Source organism: Xenopus laevis, chromosome 2L (assembly GCF_017654675.1).
Source record: "Xenopus laevis strain J_2021 chromosome 2L, Xenopus_laevis_v10.1, whole genome shotgun sequence".
Taxonomy (NCBI): Eukaryota; Metazoa; Chordata; class Amphibia; order Anura; family Pipidae; genus Xenopus; species Xenopus laevis.
The window spans coordinates 131,186,795-131,200,330 of NC_054373.1; the positions used below are offsets into that span (position 1 = coordinate 131,186,795).

Genomic DNA, 13,536 nt, shown 5'->3' on the forward strand with positions numbered 1-13,536 from the left:
AGGGTGCCAGTAACAAATAAAGCAATTTTCCTCATCAACATTGAAACATCTTAACTCAGTAACATCAATTGTTATTTCAATTCATATTTGACTTACCTTTGTCACTTACTGTTTCACATGGTGTTTCTTCGATAGAAATGTTTCTTTAAAGTGGACCTAAAAGTCCTTTTCAAATTAAACATGAAATCCAAATTTCTTTTTTATCGAAGCATTCATACCTGCTGTAAACTCATTTAAAAATCTCAGCTGCCAATCATATATTGCCTGCCCCTCCTTAGGCATAGAGGCAGGGCATTCACTTTCCATTCAGAACTTAGTAATATCACTACACTCCCCACATTCCCCCTCCTCACCATTTAATTGTGTGGCCAATGCATGGGCATCAGGTCCACTATTCCGGAGCACAAACAAGATCGTGAGATGATGCAAGGCTTGCCTTAATAACAGTGCCCACAAAATGGCACCTTCCTGTTAGCTATAATTATGAATTCCCAGATGTAAGGAAACAAAATGTAAATTATTTAAACATTGTAAGTAAAGTTTATTTTGCTTGACTAATATGACAAAATAAGATTTGTAATTATTTCATAAGGTGACATGTCCCCTTTAATAATACACAATACTATGAAGAACACTTGGTAGCTGGGTGAATTTAGTGCAACATATTTTATTATATTTTCTTGAACACTGTATTAAAACACAGGTTTGTATTATATATGCAAAGATATGAATTAGTTATTGGTGTGCCACTTGCTCTCTTTTCTGTGCAGGGCTGGAACATCTTGCAATGTCTGTTTCACTCCTTGATTGATGCATTGATGTGGAAGTTGATCAGCAGCTATAAGCATTTGTCCTGTTACTTGGGGATTGTACAATGGCTGTGCACAGGGCTGCTGAGCTTAAAAAATTCTGATTATTTAACTTTTCCACCCTGACATCTGAGCATCCTATGTTTCCTGCAATGTGCTTGAAGAATCCTCTGCAGATAATAACACAGTCTTGCAGCTCTTTCATACTGTATTTGTATGTCAAAACAGATTGCCTTTGAAAATAAAAAGAATATTGAATGCTTAAGAGAGTAGTATTATAGGTAATTAACTTTCTTAAATTCTGAAAATGTTACAGTGACACTTTTTCGCATGGCCAGTGTCATTTAATCTGTTAGTTATGTCTGCTTACTATCTATCACAAACATTTCTAACATACTTATTGACTGTGATTTGAGTTGCTTTAATAACCATATAGGTATGGGCCTGTTATAAAGAACGCTCAGGACCTAGGGTTTTATTTTCCTAATTTGGATCTCCATATTGAAAAAGACCAGCCAAAATTAAGTCAAAGTTTTTTTTTTGGGTTGAATAGGTCCGTTTTTAATCAAATAGGTCCATGTTCGGCTGAATTCGAAGGAATAGCACATTCGATCGAATTCGATTGGAAGTTTTCTAAGTCCACCAGTTGACTCCAAGTGGGTTCTAGGAGGTCCCCCATAGGCTAAAACAGCAATTCTGCAGGTTTTAGATGGTGAATGGTTGAAGTTGAATTTTTAAAGAGACAGTACATGATAAATTTCGATATTCAAATGTTTTTCAAATTTGAATCGAATTTGGACTATTCCCTAGTCGAAGTACACAAAAAATAGCTCGTCATTCGAAAATTCACCTCGACCTTTGATAAATCTGCCCCTAAATCAACTAAAATACATTAATTAAACTCAATAGGAGTCTTTTGTCTCAAATAAGGATTCGTTATATCATAATGAATGATAAAGTACAAACTAATGTTTTATTATTGCAGAGACAAAGGAAATAATTGTTTAATTTTTTTTATCAAAATGGAGCCTATTCCCCTAATTGGGAGCTTTCTGGATAATGGGTTTCTGCATAAAGGATTTAGGATTTCTAAGCACAGTAAGAAAGCCTAGCTATGCAAAACAATTCAATAGCAGTTTTAAAATATGTAATTTCATAAAACCTGGATATAATTAGTTGCAGAAAAGTACCTGCTACTAAGTTGCAAATATTCATAGATGCTTTTAAAGGTATTTGTAAAGTAGGTCCTGCTCAGTAATCTCTGCATACCTGCATAGTCCACTGCTGCCCATTGTTATTCAATACAAAATCAGAATAACTGTTTCTCTGATGACATTGATAGATTATAGTTAATGTTCATAGAATTTGTACACTAGCATAACAATATTTTAAAGATCAGATAGTAAACTCTGCAACCTAGCACTAAACCTAGCACTACCACAAAACATTGAAGGTACTTGATATGAAAAATCTGCAATAATCTATTTTGCCAGAATTGTTTTATCCCCACACAACACTAAAAGGACATGGAAATGCCTAAAATTTGTAGTATGGATAGTAGTGGATGTTTTTGTTTTTAGAAAAGTCATCTCTATTTCTATATATGACGGATCTAATTTATGGTTGTGGTGGGACATCCAAGGTAAAAAGAGAAAAATGAAATCTAGGTTGAGGTGAGTAGATATCCATCTGAGTATCATCAGCAAAGAAGTAGTATTGAAAAAGAATATATAAATAAAATAACATTCCCTGGTCTGAGACTTGAGGTAGCCCCAAGGAATCATTTATAAGGTACAAGGAGGCTAATAAATCATGCAAAGAAGCTATAAGGCAAGCTAAAATTGATATGGAAAAGGATATTGCAGCAAGCAGTAAAAAAAATCCAAAATTATTTTTAAAATATGTTAATGTTAAAAAAATGAAGCAGGAAGGGGTGGGACCTTTAGTATCAGAGGGGTCAGCTGGTTGATGAAAACAAAATAAAGGCGCAGATTCTGAACTCATAGTTCTCGTCTGTCTACACAAATGAGGAACCAGTTTACTTCTTAATAGTCCCAATTCTAATACAACAAAGGTTCGGGCCCAGATGGTATTCATCCCAGGGTACTTAGCGAGCTTAGCTCTGTGATTGCCAAACCTCTTTACTTAATTTTTCAGGATTCATTGAGATCTGGCATAGTGCCGAGAGACTGGCGAATTGCTAATGTATTGCCTCTATTCAAAAAAGGATCCCGTTCTCAGCCTCAAAACTATAGGCCAGTTAGTCTGACGTCAGTGGTAGGAAAGCTTTTCGAAGGGTTAATAAAGGATAAGATACTGGACTTTATAGCAAATCATAATACTATGAGTGTGTGCCAGCATGGTTTTATGCGTAATAGATCTTGCCAAACTAACTTAATTTCTTTTTATGAGAAGGTGAGCAGGGACCTCGATTCTGGGATGGCAGTGGATGTGATTTACTTAGACTTTGCTAAAGCATTTGATACAGTGCCAAACAAAAGGTTACTGGGTAAATTAAGGAATGGAACATAATATTTGTACCTGGTTAAAATAAAAACTGGTTAAAATATAGACTACAAAGAGTGGTAGTAAATGGAACATTTTCTAATTGGACCAGTGTTGTTAGTGGTGTACCGCATGGCTCTGTACTAGGTCCCTTGCTTTTCAACTTGATTATTAATGACCTGGAGGTGGGCTAAATTCTGCAGAACTATTGGTTCCATGCAGGATGCTGCCATTTTGCAGAGAGATGTGTCTAAGTTGGGAAACTGGAAAATGAGATTCAATGTTGATAAATAAAGGTTATGCACTTTGGCAAAAATAATATAAATGCAAGTTATACGCTAAATGGCAGTGTGTTGGGAGTTTCCTTAAATGAGAAGGATCTAGGGGTTTTTGTAGATAACAAGTTGTCTAATTGGTATTATATAGATAGCTTATATATTTCTGTAGAATTAGTGTGATATGATTGCTTAACATTATAGCACTTAATAATGAATAAACCATCTTTAACAAAGGCAGACGTGAAGTGGAGTCACTTTCTGTGCTGGACAGAAGAGACATTCTCAGTATATTTATTCTTAAAACTATAACGAGGGTCCCATAAATACTTGCATTTTTCTTTAAGGGATCTGTAGCTTTAAAAACCTTAATCAGTTGCCCAGATGTCAAAAACTAAAACGTAAATGAGTATGACACACTTATTAGATGGTACCAACATAGCATGTGACATACTCTATGACTTCATGTAATGTCATATTTATTTTACAGGATTGTTTTTGCTCCAGGCAACTACATAAGCTCCAGTAAAGTGGACAGTGCAACTCATATAAAGCAACCCTATAAATGTAAATGCAGCTTTAACCAGATACTATTTCTGAAGCAAACATTATACCTTTATTATGCCTATAAATAGCAGGACTAGCAACTACAGTGAGAAATAGAAAAAAAAAGTACATTAGGTTCATTTTATGCCATAAGGGTTTTCAAAACTAAATGCAGTTTTCTTTCTTGAGCACTTTATGATGCTTGTATGCATTGCTAAAATCATTTATTATGCTTATATGACAATGAAGTTATTGTAAAGATAATGGGCACTATGTATCCACTTTACACAAACATAATGGTATTTGAAATGTGCAGCACTTTGTATCCATGTTCTGGGAGATCTTTAAAGTTCAGTAACATTTATTTGCATTGGTTAATGTGACCTGGAAGCAGGGAGGAATGATTTAATGTATACAATATTATACCCATTTGTGCATTCCACACACTTTTTTTCTTCCATTGTGACTGCATTTTCCTATTTGTTAACATTACTTGGAACTATCAAACCATTTAAGAAGACAGAATATTTCTCAGCAACAAATTACCATTCCGTGGTTCATGGAGAGGATGTAAATGCCATCCCTGATATTGTTTGGCCTCAGAAAAAAAAATAAACACAAAGAATCATATTTAACTGAAATGTAGAAGTCTGCAATGCCATATGGTAAATGTGGTTAAATGGCTGTATATTTGTAAAGCACCTGAATACAATGGGATGTTCACCTTCATATTAACTTTTATAGATGGAACTTTTAAAAGCAACTTTTCTGTTCATATGGTTTCTGAATTAGTCATTCATAGTGCTGAGTAATCTTGTATTTAATTCATTCTTATATACATTCATTAAACATTTTCAGTGATTTTAAAGTTTTTTTTTTGTAAATGTACTTTCAAGTGATATCAGTGTCTGTCTTTCTATTTACATTCTCAGCACTCATAGTTCTCACTCCTGAAACAATGACTCAAGCCAGCTCATTAAACTTCAATAGGAGATCTGACCCCTGTTTTATAAGTCAGACCTATAGAACAGAGAGCGATGAACAAACACTGATTTTAGATGAAGTTACATTTATAAATAACAGTTGGTAATGTTTAAAGAATATGTACTGGAAACTTGCTTGGAATTACATTTCTTTCATTATTCCTTGAATGGAGGACCGCATTAAAGCAATATTCCCATTTAAATGAACTTTGAGTATGATGCTGACAATGATTTTGGTGATATTTTTTATTTGTTGTGAATTTTAAATTATTTTCCTTTTTGTTGAGTAGCTCTCCTGCAGCTATTTGGTTGCTATGGTTACATAGTTACATAGTTAAATTGGGTTGAAAAAGTCCATTAAGTTCAACTTCTCCAAATGAAAACCCAGCATCCATACACACCCCCCCTCCCACCCTCACATAAATGATATATACCCATATCTATACTAACTATAGAGTTTAGTATCACAATAGCCTTTGATATTATGTCTGTCCAAGAAATCACCCAAGCCACGCATTAACGCATTCCACAACCTCACTGTCCTCATTGTGAAGAACCACCTATGTTGCTTCAAATGAAAGTTCTTTTCTTCTAGTCTAAAGGGGTGGCCTCTGGTACGGTGATCCACTTTATGGGTAAAAAGGTCCCCTGCTATTTGTCTATAATATCCTCTAAAGCGCCTTTTTTCCAGAGAAAACAACCCCAACCTTGACAGTCTATCCTCATAATTTAAGTCTTCCATCCCTCTAACCAGTTTAGTTGCACGTCTCTGAACTCTCTCCAGCTCATTTATATCCCTGTTAAGGACTGGAGTCCAAAACTGCACTGCATACTCCAGATGAGGCCTTACCAGGGACCTATAAAGAGGCATAATTATGTTTTCATCCCTTGAGTTAATGCATAACCTTGCATTTATCAACATTGAACCTCATTTTGCAGTTTGCTGACCAGTTTTCCAACTTAGTCAAATCACTCTGAAAAGGGACCTATAGTTCTGCACAATTTTGTATCTGCAAAAGTAGAAACAGTGCTTTCAATGCCCACCTCCAGGTCATTAATAAACAAGTTGAAAAGCACCAAGTACAGAGCCCTGTGGTACTCCATTAACAACACTGGTCCAATCAGAAAATGTTCCATTTACCACCACTCTTTGTAGTCTATCTTTTAGCCAGTTCTCTATCCAGGTACAAATACTATGTTCCAGGCCAACATTCCTTAATTTAACCAGTAACCTTTTGTGTGGCACTGTATCAAATGCTTTAGCAAAGTCTAAGTAAATCACATCCACTGCCATCCCAGAATTGAGATCCCTGCTCACCTTCTCACAAAAAGAAATTAAGTTAGTCTGGCAAGATCTATTACGCATAAAACCAATCAACCCTAACTACCAGGCAGTGGCTTCTAACATAGACTGTTGTTACTTCTTTTGTTACTAAAAAGTAACAATAACAATAAAATTGTAGTCTCATAGAGATTTTTGGTTGCTGGAAAGAGGTTAAAAAGAAAGGCAATTAAAAAAAAGTATTCAAAATGAAGACTAGTTGAAAACTGGCTAAGGGCGTTCTATAAAATACTACAATTTCCCCACTTACCTATTGCTGTTTTACCCCAAAAAGAATTACCCAACTGCAGTTGAAAAACATTTTATCCTATGCTTCTAATATTAAAACTCAAGATAAGTTCTATATTGTGGGTTTTTTACACCATACAAGACTATGGGAAATTCCTGATAGATGATGAATTCTATAGATGGAAGTTTGCTGCACCAGTTGATGAAGGGCACAGTGGGAATCCTGTAGCTAGCTCAACCTTTGGAGTTGGCAGTAGTTCCTGGGTTTTTTTAGGTGCTCTGTGCTTAATCTGGATTAGGAGGGAGACTCCCAACAAAAAACGAGCAGTGTAGAGTGTCAAAAATAATGCAAAATCATAAATCACCATCACATCAAATGCATAGGTAAATCCAAAAATGAAATAGTACATGGAAAAAAACATCACAGTTCATGTGCCTGGTACAAACTCAAAAGATAGGAAAATGGTGTGAGTTTTCAAAAAAAAAAAAAAAGTAGTTAAAAAGTTAAACATGTTTCTTGCCTATTGGAGCACTTACTCATAAGCTACTCACACCATTTTCCTATCTTTTGAACAGAAGGGTGACACCAAGCAAAATCATACAGAAGTACAAGGAGAGACTTTTGATGCAAGTACATTTACTGAAAGGGATTTTGTCATGCAATGACTGCGGCCAATTTAGCACAACTGTTCCCTACTGTATTTGCACTTTTCATTGCATAGGGCTTGATGGGTTTTGGGGGTAACTGATTACTGTACTTTAGTAAATTACAAGTGTTAGCTTCACAGGGAGGCTTTCAATTAACTTGTTTTGTTATTCTGAAGAGGAACATTGTTGGATGCATTGCATCACACAAAATTATCTCTCTTGCATTTTTCTTTTTTGATTTTCATATTTGAATGTATTCTATATTTATTGCTAAGGACCAATTTAATATAACCATATAAATCAATCAAGCAAATCAGCCTCCCCTTTTCAAAATACCATAAATATACACTACACTGTATACTCTCTCTGGGCGCTGAGAGGCTCTTGTGGAGAAGTGGAAATGTTGTGTACTATCTAGAAATATGTGGCATTCCATGGTATCCTTTGCTTAGCTAATTTCAACATATAAGTGGGGACCCCATGGACCACTTTAAATAACCCAGAGCAGGCGGTGGAATGAATGACCTTAGAGAGGGCCTTACTTCATGTTCCTTTGAAGGTGGCGTGGGATCCTAAACCAAATAATGTTAAACATAGCTGTAAAGTTATTGATTATTTTGGAACCATGGCAAATACCCTCTTTAGGATTGTATGTGTTGAAAACTGGATGTAACAGCAAAGAAAGATATTATTTACTGGTGTTAGAAATCTGTAAATGTATAGATTATATATCTGCGTATCAATTGTTTACAAGAGCTTTCGATTATAGAATTTATTATTATTATAGTTTATAAATTGCTAACATATTCTGCAACACTGAATTGAAAGAACTCATACAGATACAAACAAATGAAATTACCAGTCACGGGGCACATAAGGTCAAAGGGCCCTGCACCAAAGAGCCTACAATCTAGGGGGATTGGTATTATGGATGAATTTCTGCTTTTATTTTATTAGTATGCCTAGAATAACATAGATTCATATTCAAAAAAACATCCTCACCGTTTCTCTGTTTAAAGATGTAAAATGAAATGATGCAGCAGACAGATTATCCAGTTACTGTCACTCTAAATATAAGTAATCATTTTTAGGTTCATTATACTAAATACTATTATGGAAATATTTTTGATAACTTGATCTGAGTTTCCTAGAATATGTTTGAAGGTGCAAGTTTCCCAGGGCATATATTACATAGAATGGCATATGAGCATTGAATGTTATGTTTAAAGAGCAAAACTGTGAATGGTATTCTGAATAAGAAGCAGTATACATGCTTTAATTGGATTTCTAATTATATAAGAAGAGAGTTTGTTTGCTTCTTTTTATGTGTTTGGACACAATTTGATTGAATACAACTAAACTTCTCAGGAACCATCCACTTATACAAGATGTCGACAGGTATTTTGGTAAATAAACACATTGGAGCCCAAAAGCATAAGCTCTGCATTTCAAGCTGACTCACATTATTTTGTTGCATATTTTCGGAATTCTCTTCTTAAATAGGAGAAAGTCAACGAGTATTACCTCTTTAGCTGTGGTTGTTCCATATTATTTAGATTTTTTCATATGAGTGTAACATTTCTTTTGGGGGATGTTCAGTGTTTGACATTTGTTTTTATAACCCAACCCTGATATCAAACTCTACAGACTGGTTATGCAAGTGTCATGAGGATCTCATGGCTGCACCACAGATAAAGGGGTAAGCTACAATGAAATGTTTGATTTATTTAAATGCATGATAAAACATGACCACGATTTTGTAGCAATGCATGCAAATTGCAAAAAAATTGTAGTTTACCATTTTTTTCATGATTTTGCTTAATGCGAAAAAGAAAAATGAAAATGACACCAATTAAAATTTGCCGAGATGCCATAGAAGTCGATAGAAAGTGTATCTTTACTTCATTCGATAATCACATTTTTTCCTAGATTTTGCCCCTATTTGTCATTGCAATGGTATACAAAAATAAATTACTGTTGCCCCACAGCTTAATATTTCTAGGGCCTGTAAAAATCAGGCAAGATAACTTGTTTTTCAAACATATATGGAAATGTCACCCCCCCACCCCACAATATTCACAGGATAAATTTCTCCTCTTTTTACAGCCGTGAAAGCAGGTGCAGGATCTGTTTCTATGACTAGCCATTATGTGGTTTGCCATTATTTAGCTATTGGGTTTCAGGTCAATGAGAATGGAGATTTTTACTGTAACCTGCAACACAGCCTGACTAGTTCACTGACTCACAGCTTCTTTTATTCATTTCAGAATGTCTTTCAGGCATAATGCAATTAACCCAAAGTCTCTACGGAAGCTGTAAAGCAGGCATGTCAAACAGGTAAAAGCGAGGGCTGAATTAAACAGGTAAAACAAAGCTAGGGCTGCATTAATGCCAAGGTTGTCCACACATTACTTAATTATTACATGATTAGCCTTTAGCTATAACTTATAGCTATAATCCAAATGTTTTAATTTTAATTATTGCATGTAATACATAAATGAGCAGAATTTTCTAAATGTAACAATTTCAAATTAAAACTTGCCTGCTGCGTAACATAGAGTACCCTGTACCCAAAATGTAGTGGGTGTTTAATATTTTTGTTTTAAGATATAAATGATTTGTTAAAATACTTCCTTAACCTAACCTTATCTGTTAAGGTTATGTGAACATCATTCCCTGCATGCTGGGATATTGTTTTCTCTGCTAGGAGAATGGGAGTGCTAGGGCGATGCTAGAAGGCCACAGGAATAAGAATTATCTTAAAGGAGAATTCAACCCGTAATATAAAAATCCCTTCCCCCTACCCTCCAGCCTACCTGCCCCCCCGGGGCAAATGGCCCTAATTTTTTACTTACCCCTCCATGGAGATTCTGGCCTCGGATTCACAGCAGCCATCTTCTTCTTCTCCGGTAATATTCGTGTCTTGACGGCATTTTCGGCACATGCGCAGTTGGAGTCCCAAACCACTGCATATGCGCCTAAAGTCACCAAAATTTCGGAAAAATTTTGGGGACTTTTGGCGCATGCACAGTGGTTTGGGACCGGAAATTTACTCCAACTGCGCATGCGCCGAAAATGCAGTCAAGACACAAAGATTACCGGAGAAGAAGAAGTTGGCTGCTGTGAGTCCAAGGCCAGAATCTCCATGGAGGGGTGAGTAAAAAATTAGGAGCATTTGCCCGGGGGGGGGGGGCAGGTAGGCTGGGGGGAGGAGGGAGGGGGGTCTACCCAGGGTAGGGGGAAGGGTTTTTTTTAATTACGGGTTGAATACTCCTTAAATGAAATCTTCCATGTAAAGAACTGGAAAGAAAAATACCATCTGTCAACACACTGAGGATGAAGACCCCTCTATTACCTAAAAAACAAGTAAAGGGCAATGACAGAAAAAGTGAGATCGGAAACTCTACTAATCCTACTCCTTCCACCCCGCCCACCTTTACTTTACGCAATACTCCTAACCCCCCACCCTCCTTTTACTCCATTTCCTTCTTTCCCTTTCTTTTTCCTGTTTGACCTTACATTATCGCTACTAATTACTGTTGAGACATCAAATGCTTTCTGATTTCATGTAACCATGAAAAAACGAGACCACCATCAAACATAGTCTAACCAAACGCAATGTCTATACCAATGACAAATGATGTCTGTACCAATGTTGCCATTAATATGAAAAAATGAATAAAAAAAAAACCTTGAACCTTGAACCTTGAATGTAGAGGTTTTTTTCTACCTCGAATAAACTCACAATTCGAATGTTTGCTTATTTATGAAAAAATCCGAACGTAAAAACTTGAATACCTCAAATTTGTCAAGTTTATAGGCTAAAAAACCTTGAATACCTCAAATTTATTGAATTTTAGAGCGCAAACGAGGGTAATACCCCCAAAAACCATGAAGGTAAAAAGCATCAAGTGGATAAAGGGACCTCTGCCATTGACTTTTACGTGAATTTGACAGGTTTTAGCTGGAGTATTTTTGGGTTCGGTATATTCTTTAAAAACTCTAATTTTTTGTGAAAATACAACTGGACTTTTAATAAATAACCCCCTAAATAAGCCCAATAGGCTGGTTGTGTTCCAAAAAAATTAGTTTGGATCCAGTTCAATTTATTGTTTTATTATTACAGAGAAAACGGAAAAGGGAAAAATAAATAATTTTTAAAAATTTGGATTATTTAAATAAGTTGGAGTCAATGGGAAATGGCCTTTCTGTAATTTGGACATTTCTGGATAATGGGTTTCCAGAAAATGGATTATTTACTAGTCGGAAGTCCACGTGGCTGATTTCTGTAAATCACTATCCAAGCCAGAGGGACACACGCCAATTCCAAAGGCAGTCACAATGCATAAATTATATCCAAAAAGATATATGTCCCAAGGCTTTTTTTGTAATAAAAGTAAGTTATTTATTAATAATCACATTAAAAAGTTTTTGGTACATACTGACCACACATGGTGCTCAATGGTGCTCATTTGCACACTACAGTATTAACAGGGCAATACTATGTTTTTTAAAATTGCAAAACCTAATTGTTTTTAACCCTTTCAGCAAAAGGCACTCATAAATCATTGTTTTTTCCAACCATTTTACCCTCTCCCAACCTCCTGAAAGGTGAAAGAATTAATGAGCTCTTTTAACCCCATGCATTCCCATAGTTAGTGCTTCTGTCTTATTATCCAGGGGACTTGCACCATGGTATTTCTATGAGCAGCCATTGTATTTTGGATGTTTGGAGTAACATAAGGTAGGGTATTTACAGGTATACTATACTTTATATATTTTTATTTTATATTGCTTTGAAGTTATTTACTAAATGTAATTATTGAAGTTTACTTATTTCTTCTACATTCTTAGTATTTTACTTTTTTGTCTTTTGTATGATTTTTTTTTTTATTGGGTACCTCAAGGTTCTGAAAAGACCAGCAATGTTTCTGTGATAGAGTTTTATATTAGAACACACAGCAAGAGCTTAGATTTTTGTTCTTCAGTTGCTTGAAACACTCCGGCAGGTGCTAACAGGATGATATAGCAAGCAAAAGAAAGGCTATCCGATGGCTGCAACGATACATGGGGCTCATTAGGTCAGTGACAGACCTTAGGGAACCTATGGTTGGCACAATGGCACAGAAGCATCCAGCTGCTGTGTTTTCACAGGTCTGGGATGGCAAAAAACAAGATGTGCTTTAAAAGATTCCTCCCGTGAAAAAAAATATAAAAATATGCAGAGAACTGAAAATTTCAGTTTACAAAGCCTAGCTGCAATATGATAGGATACAAGTATGATCTGGCAAAATCACCCCTAAGGTGCCATACATGCTCAGCATGGCTGAGACTGATCACAAAGTAAAGACATCATGCTACATACCAAAGCTTTGTAGGCCAAACTCCCTACTGGCTTCTTGTGCGGCAGTTCTGATATCACAGGAAGACTATGCTTTATGAGAAGGAACATTGTGGCCAGTTAGCTATTGATGTATCACGACTTACATAAGATTAAAAATGCAAACTGAGTGATTAACACCTTCAAAGAAACTGGGTAAAAAAGAGAAGGGAATAAAATTATGTGTGTAAAGGAACGTAAAGGTAAAATTAAAAAATAAAAAAGTAATAAGGTTCATCTTGTTCTAACTAGCTCCATAGCCGGGTGTCCCCTGCAATACTGCTTGCCCTTCATTTAGAGTGCTCAGTCTGGAGAGAAGGGTGGGCAAGGCTCAAGGGAACCCTGTATTTACCAGCTGCTTAAGGAAGGTGTTGGATACAAGCTCTTTTGCATCTCACAGCAATTCTCCCATACCTGGTTTTAATCTGTCTGGGTGTAGAGTGCAGTAGCACTTTTGAAAGGGCTGGGTGCAACCCATTATTGCATGAGTTTTTAAGAGCCGTGATTTTTGGTCCTTTGCAAATGAAGCTCATAGTGTCCCTTTACGTTCATGTCAAACAGAACTTTCCTTATGAAGCTGAAGAAAGTTTTTAGTAAAGTTTGATTGCCTCATTTTTTTTTTGCATGTTTTCTTTCAAATGCTGTATCTGCATTATTTGTATTGCTTTGCAGCCTGTGTTGTCACTTATTCATTTAATGAAAAGAGATGGTGAACAATTCAAGCCCATTTGTATAATAAGGCATTCTGTATGCAAATACAGCAACCAAGATTGAAAATATTGCAGGTGAATAAATACGGATTTGCAAGGAAAAAGATCAA

The 13,536-nt window shown here is 35.8% G+C and overlaps 1 long non-coding RNA gene across 1 annotated transcript in view; it reads left to right on the plus strand.

Moving 5' to 3' along the window:
- Positions 1–13,536, plus strand: part of LOC121400034 — an 83,551-nt gene that overhangs the window by 66,417 nt on the left and 3,598 nt on the right. The window lies entirely within an intron of this gene.